The sequence below is a fragment of the Triticum aestivum genome, unplaced genomic scaffold (assembly GCF_018294505.1).
Source record: "Triticum aestivum cultivar Chinese Spring unplaced genomic scaffold, IWGSC CS RefSeq v2.1 scaffold129602, whole genome shotgun sequence".
NCBI classification, from domain to species: domain Eukaryota; kingdom Viridiplantae; phylum Streptophyta; class Magnoliopsida; order Poales; family Poaceae; genus Triticum; species Triticum aestivum.
Window position 1 is genome coordinate 76,265 of NW_025226162.1, and position 7,235 is coordinate 83,499.

A 7,235-nucleotide genomic window follows, 5' to 3' on the forward strand; every position below is an offset into this window, starting at 1 on the left:
CGACCCCGACACGGCACCCCGAGACCGACACGACACCCCGACCCCTGACACCTCCCGAAAAGGTGTTCTTTGGCCTTCCAGAAGCCGACGGGGTCATATATTTGTGAATTATTAGTTAGGTCATATATCTTTCGATTTTGTTATGAAAAACATCATATATAATTGTGTTGATCGGGTAGTTTTGAATGTGCAGTTGTTTCATCGCTGCGAGGTTTGGTGTTCGACGACCTCGCCGTGCGTTTGACGAGCTCTGCCCCTTCGTTCGTGGGTGAGCACAAATGACATGTCCTCCTCCCCCATTAATTATTTGATCCATTCCGATGAAACTTGATAGCTAGCTACATATGTGTCTTGAATCATCAGTATGCGTAACCAATATGTGTCTCCCGTTCGAAAGCGTCATAGTTATAAATATGCATGCATTTGCATATTTATAACCTTGATTCTTTCGAATTGTCCAACGCTATCCATGGACAGCCCGAGTATGTTTAGATTGGGTTCGTTTTCCCATATGCTTTGCTCCGGATCCGACGCATAAATTTCGTCAGTGCCTCCCCTGTTGTTCTCCGGGTACACATCCTCTCTGTTTATTGCAGAGACATGTATCAGGAGAACAGCGGGGAGGTGTTGCCAAAATTTTGCGTAGGATCCGGAGCATAGCATGGGAAAATGAACCCAATCTAAACATACTCGGGTGGGATTAGGACCTATCATTACCTATTAGAGTGTAGGTTGCATGGACGTAATAAAATTAACAAAGTAGATCAACTGATGAATATATACATGGTGAATTATATATATATATATTTGTTGTGTGTCTAGTAGCTTTGAAAGTCAAGATGAGTGATCGTGCGTGGATGTACACCGGTCACACTGGTCAAAACAAATGGAGCACTGAATGGTTCACAAAAACCAAGGGGTTTGTGCGAGCCGCATTTGCAAATGGCCAGAGGAAAACCTGGTGCCCCTGTTTACGGTGCGGCAATTGGGAAAAGAGGACAGAGGCTGAAATGGGCAAACACCTGAAGAAGAGTGGTTTTACGCTTGATTATACGGTGTGGAGATTTCATGGTGAGTCTGCCCAACGTGACCGAGCTGAGGTGGATCGTCGTCGCACCGACGAGCATGGTACCGGGATGGAAAACATGGTGCAAGACTTTGATGATGCTCGGGATTCGGACGAGGAGATGGAGGAATCTGCAAAGGCCTTCAATGAAATGTTGGAGTCTTCAAAACGTCCGCTCCATGAGCACACTGAGCTTTGTCAGTTGGATGCCATCTCACAAGTAATGGCTCTGAAGGCTCAGTTCAACTTGGGCAGAGAATGCTACGATGCAATGATGACAGTATTTGGACGCTTTCTACCCAAAGGCCATGTAATGCCTGCAAACCTGTACCAGTCGGACAAAATCCTCCGTGCACTGAAGATGCCCTATGATAAGATACATGCCTGTGAGAAAGGATGTGTCTTGTTTAGGCTTGACTATGCGGACTTGAACTATTGTCCCATTTGCAAGTCTTCCAGGTATGTTGTGGTAGACAACGGTATGGGTGAGAAGACACAGACCAAAATCGCCGTTAGTGTTCTTCGGTATATGCCAATCGTACCAAGACTTCAACGTCTTTTCATGGCCGAAGTGACGGCCAGACAGATGACATGGCACAAAACGGGCAAAAGAACCGAACTAGATGCAGATGGGAATCTGATGATTTTACACACATCGGATGGTGTTGCGTGGAAAAAGTTTGATGAATTACATGGTGACAAAGCGGCAGATCCGAGGCATCCTCGAGTCGGCATCAGCACGGATGGGTTCAGTGTGTTTGGTATGACGGCAGCCCAATACAGTTGTTGGCCCGTATTTGTCTTTCCACTCAATCTCCCCCCCGTACAGATTATGCAAAGAAAGAACATTTTCCTGACGTTCATAATTCCAGGTCCCAACTATCCGGGGAAAAATATGAATGTGTACATGCAACCGCTTAAGGACGAATTGCAAGAAGCCTGGGATAATGGGTTCAAGACATACGATGCCTATAGCAAACAGAACTTCATAATGTGTGTCTGGTACATGTACTCGACGCATGACTTGCCGGCGTATGCGCTATTCGTTGGCTGGTGTGTGCATGGAAGGTTCCCGTGCCCCACATGCAAGGGAGCTCTTGAGTTTCGTTGGCTTCAGGCCGGTCGCAAGTTTTCTTGCTTCGACATGCATAGACAGTTCCCGAATCCTCGCCATAAGTTTAGGAAAGACAAGAAGAACTTCATGAGAGGTAGAGTTGTCAAAAACTCTGCACCACCTGCATTGACAGGCCAACAGACCCTGGATCAGTTAAACGCTCTCGAGCCAGATCCAGAGCGTCCAGGGTACTTCAAGGGGTATAATTCTAAGCACGCCTGGACTCACAAAACATGCTTATGGGATCTGCCTTACTTCAAAGACCTCCTTTGCCCACACAACATCGACGTGATGCACACTGAGAAGAATATCGCTGAGGCACTTTTTGGTACATTGTTCGGCATAGATGGGAAGTCAAAGGATAATACTAAGGCTAGAGTCGATCTGGAGGCGCTATGTGATAGGCCGTTACAAAACATGAAAGAACCGAAAGGAAAGCAGACCTGGACGAAGCCAAAGGCATGGTTCAATCTTGGAAGGCCAGCTATGAGGGAAATTATCTTGTGGGTGAAAATGCAGTTGATGTTACCCGATGGGTATGCAGCGAATCTACTGAGGGGAGCCAGTCTTGATAAATTGAAGATATTTGGTCTCAAGAGTCATGATTGGCACATATGGATTGAGCGGGTAATGCCGGTGATGTTGCGTGGCTTCATCCCTGAGGATGAATGGCTAGTACTGGCAGAACTCGGCTATTTCTTCCGTGTTCTTTGTGCGAAAGAACTATCGCCTGGTGTGCTAGAAGAAATGGAAGAGTTGGCGCCGGAGTTGATCTGCAAGTTAGAGAAGATCTTTCCATCGGGCTTCTTTAATCCAATGCAACATTTGATTTTCCCTCTCCCGACCGAGGCAAGATTGGGGGGGCCCGTGCAAAATCGTTGGTGCTACCCAACTGAGAGGATGCAGAAGACGCTTCGACAAAAATGTAAAAATAAACGTAGAATTGAATCATCGATGGCTAAGGCATTCATCACTGAGGAGGCGGCAAACTTCGTGACAACACACTACGAAGCCAAAAATCGTCATTTGCATAATCCGAAGCCTCGGTACAATGCTGACGACCCTAAAAAGGGTGGATCCAACCTCAGCCTATTCAAAGGGAATCTCGCACCAGCCAGTGTTTCAAATCCAGTATCTTTGGATAACGAACAATGGCGGACCATTTTGTTGTATATCTTCAACAACCTGATAGAAGTGCGGCCGTACATCGAGTAAGTTCTCGGTACATAGTTTCGCAACTTCTATTTCCTTTGAACTGCTCTTATTCCTGGATATTTCATACAGTCGATACGTCGCCTTATTCTCGTATGGAGCGGTGATCCAAAAGGATTCTGTCGAAGAGTATGAGCTTCTCGCAAAGCAAGGAGGCGGCTATCCCGGTTTCATCTCTTGGTTCAAACAAACGGTAATTTCTATTAGACTTGTAGGCTAATTTGTAGGCGGCTATCCCGGTTTCATTCGCTAATTTGTGCGTAATGCAACAATCCTTTCATATTAAACTTGTAGGCTAATTCAGAGTCTATGGACGCCGAATTGAGACAAGTCGCTAATGGTTTTGACTATAAGGTCCGTTCATTTGACAAATACGACATCAACGGGTATCGCTTTCGTACCTATGGCAAAGAGCTATCTATGGCCGACCGAAAGTCTACAAATTGTTGTGTATCTGCTATCGGCGAAGGAGGTACCGAGTATTATGGAAGAGTTGAAGCAATTTATGAACTTCTATTCTATGGTGAAAACCCACCGAATGTCGTAGTCTTCAAATGTTATTGGTTTCAGCCGATGGAGACTAGAAGGACTCATGAACATATAGGGCTAGTTGAAATCAACCAAAGCACCCATTAAGATGTTCCTGATGTCTATATTACGGCTCAACAGGCGACCCAAGTATTCTATCTACCGTGGGCCTGCCAAACTAATCCAAATCTGAAAGGTTGGGATGTCATTTATGAAGTGCCGCCACGTGCTAGACTATCTCCCCCAAAGGAAGAGGATTATGAACCTCACATTAACCCAGACACATATGAAGGAGAATTCTTCCAAGAGACACGTCTTTCCAAAAAGCGTTTCAAGAACCGCTATACTTCACCCCAAAACATTGAAGTAAACAGCGACAGTGAATCCGACATCACCCCAGAGGAGGAACAAGAAGAGCCGGAACAAGAAGAGGTTACTGTTGCGGATGACCTGTCATTGCTTGACCGATTACGTCAAGGTGGCCTTCCACATGTTGATGCCACTGAACCCTATGAGCCCGTCATTGATTATAGTGATGATGATGATTATGCATTTATTGATGATACTGATCGAGAGTATTAGTAGTGTCAGGTATTAAATTTTTTAATGTTGTACTTGATGATGATACACTTAAGTGATACACATATTATTATTCATGTCGGTCTTTTTTTTATGTTGTACTAATTTCGTTTACTGTTTGTCATGGCAGGTGTTGAAAGATGGTGGGCGCTGGTCGGGAGCGCGCCAAGGCCCCTTCTTCGTCGGCGCGTGGTCTGAGGTCTTCGATTCCAGACGCACCTCTCCTCCGAGCGTTGCTGGACAGTATGTCCACACCGTCGGGCCCTTCTTCGTCGACCGCGGTGCCCAGCAGGGGACGAGGTAGGAAGAGAGGAGGTGGGGCACGTGGTCGCGGGAGAGGAGGTAGGGTGACTGCTACGGCGCCTTCCTAGCCGCCACCCCCAGCTGTTTCACCCGAGCACGTGACTGCTAGGGTGGACTCGTCCGAGGAGGAGGCTACACGGACTCCGGTCCACGGGTCTTGGGCCCACGAGCCTCGGGTCGACTGGCCTTCGGCCCACGAGACCCCGGAGGAGCACACGTCCGGATGGGGTACCTGGCCGGATCAGCCCGAGGAGCCGAGTGGCCATGCTGATGATGGCGGGGAGCCGACTGATCTTGAGGAGGAGGGTGGCACCGTCTACCAGCGTGGTGCTACACGGCTCCCGTCCGTGCCGGCGACCCGCGAGCAGAGGTTGTTGATTTTCCCTGATGGGGAGAGGTACGTAAGTGCATTTAATATTTTTGTACCTTCTGCATTCACGTTTCTTCAAATAACTAATGCGTTGGCCTTGTCATGCTGCAGGGGTTGGGACCACCATCATAGTGTCCGCCGGCCCAACTCCGTCCTTGGAGTTCTTTGCCGGCAAAACTTCCCGGGGTTTGTCACGTTGCCTGGTGAGGGTCGGCTTCCAGAGCTTGGGTTGAGCTGGGAGCACTACGTGGCTGCCCCGGCCCCGCCGGATGTCATTATCGACGGTGTCGTGTGCGACACGAGGGCAGACATGGTGATCAGGACGTTCTGGGTAATTTCTCCTTTACACATTTCAAAATCTTCAACTAGCTAGTTAATAATTGTACTAATCAATATTGTCTCATTTGATTGCAGACATTCTACAGGTGTGAGGAGGGATACGAGGAGGACGCGGCAAATGTTATCCAGAACGTCTGCAAGCGCCTACTCCAGAACTTACGGCACGAGGCTCGGGTGCAGGCTGTTCGAGACTACTACGCCTTGCGTGGTATCAAGAAGACCAAGCCGGCGTGCCGCGATAAGTTCCTGAGTAAGGAGCAGTACATGAAGGTAATTCTTAAGGCCTTCTACTTAAGTTCCTTCATTTAGTAATTCTTAGCCATAGCGCTCAAGTTTCTATTTACTAACTTAGGCACCTCCGAGATGGTGTGCGGATCGGATGGATTGTTGGGAGGTGTTGGTCGATGAGTGGTGCTCAAAAGAATGGCTAGCCCTCCACAACGAGGCCAAGGACAAACGTGCCCAAATGGAAGGTGTGCCACACCATCAAGGCATCTCCAACTTATATCAGTTCGGGCGCAACTGGGTATGTGGTTTGCTTCATGATTCATGCAATTCATTCATCATGCTAGCTTGAGCCCTTTAATTACTAATTTTCATTGTTTCTCTCTTTCAGGCACGCTACAATAAGGCGGATAAGGTGCCAGAGGTGTACGACCTGTATGCCATGGCCCACACTGGCTCTTTCAAGAAAGTCAAGGCTTTCTCTCAGTCTGACCTCGATGATGCAAACAACTTCACCAACATCTCCTCCCACAACAAGCTCGTGAGATATAGAGATGAGGGGAAGGCGAGGAAAGGGGAGGACTTTAACCCGAGCCAGGGTCCCATTGATCCAGAGCTGGTGATGATATCTGGTGGCGGGAGGTCCCATGGCTCCATAGCCATTGGAGATGGACTTATCCGTTGTCCTAGCACTCTCCCGAAGATCAAGGCGCGCCAGTCGAGCTCCGCTCCTGAGATAAGGCCTCGTGAACGGCCAGTGCAACTCGCCATCAAGGTTAGTGATACGTACTCGGTTATCTTTCTCCATTACATTGTGTGCGCTTCCATCAATGATTACAAATGGTCATGTGAGTGGTGTTGCAGGCTGCTATACAGACTAAGAGAGATAGAACGGAGAAACTTCTGGCGGAGGCGGCGGAGAGGCAGCGGGAGATGGAGGAGAGGACGAGAAAGATGATGGAGGAGGAGAGGGCACGGAATGACATGCAGGCAAGGGCCATGTACGAGCTCCTTGTGGTAAGTTTCTTCTGCAGATTACTTGCTAGTCTTAACATTTGAGTCTCATTACTAACTAGTATGACTCTGTTGTGAAAACCAAATGTGCAGTCTGTGTGCGAGAAGTCCGGTCAGCCCGCTCCGCCGATGCCAGTGATTGCTCCTGGGAGCACGGTGAGTTTAATTTGAATGGACATTACTTGCTAGTCTTAACATTTGAGTGTCATAATGCTAACGAGACATTGGAAATGATCTTTGGTGCAGCTTAACTCCAGAAACGCATCGCACGATCCTTCTCCAGGTAGCGGCACTAGCCACCCCGCTCCTACACCTCCCTCATCACGGTAAGTTTCTCTAGTGTTTTGCTTAACAAATGCATAAAGACCTAGACTTAGCTTTATTTCCTCCAATATGCTTACCATAATGACCTAGAGTTAGCTTCTTTTCCTCCAAAATGACCCATTTTACCTAGGTTAGCTTATAAATGATGCAGTTCATCCAAG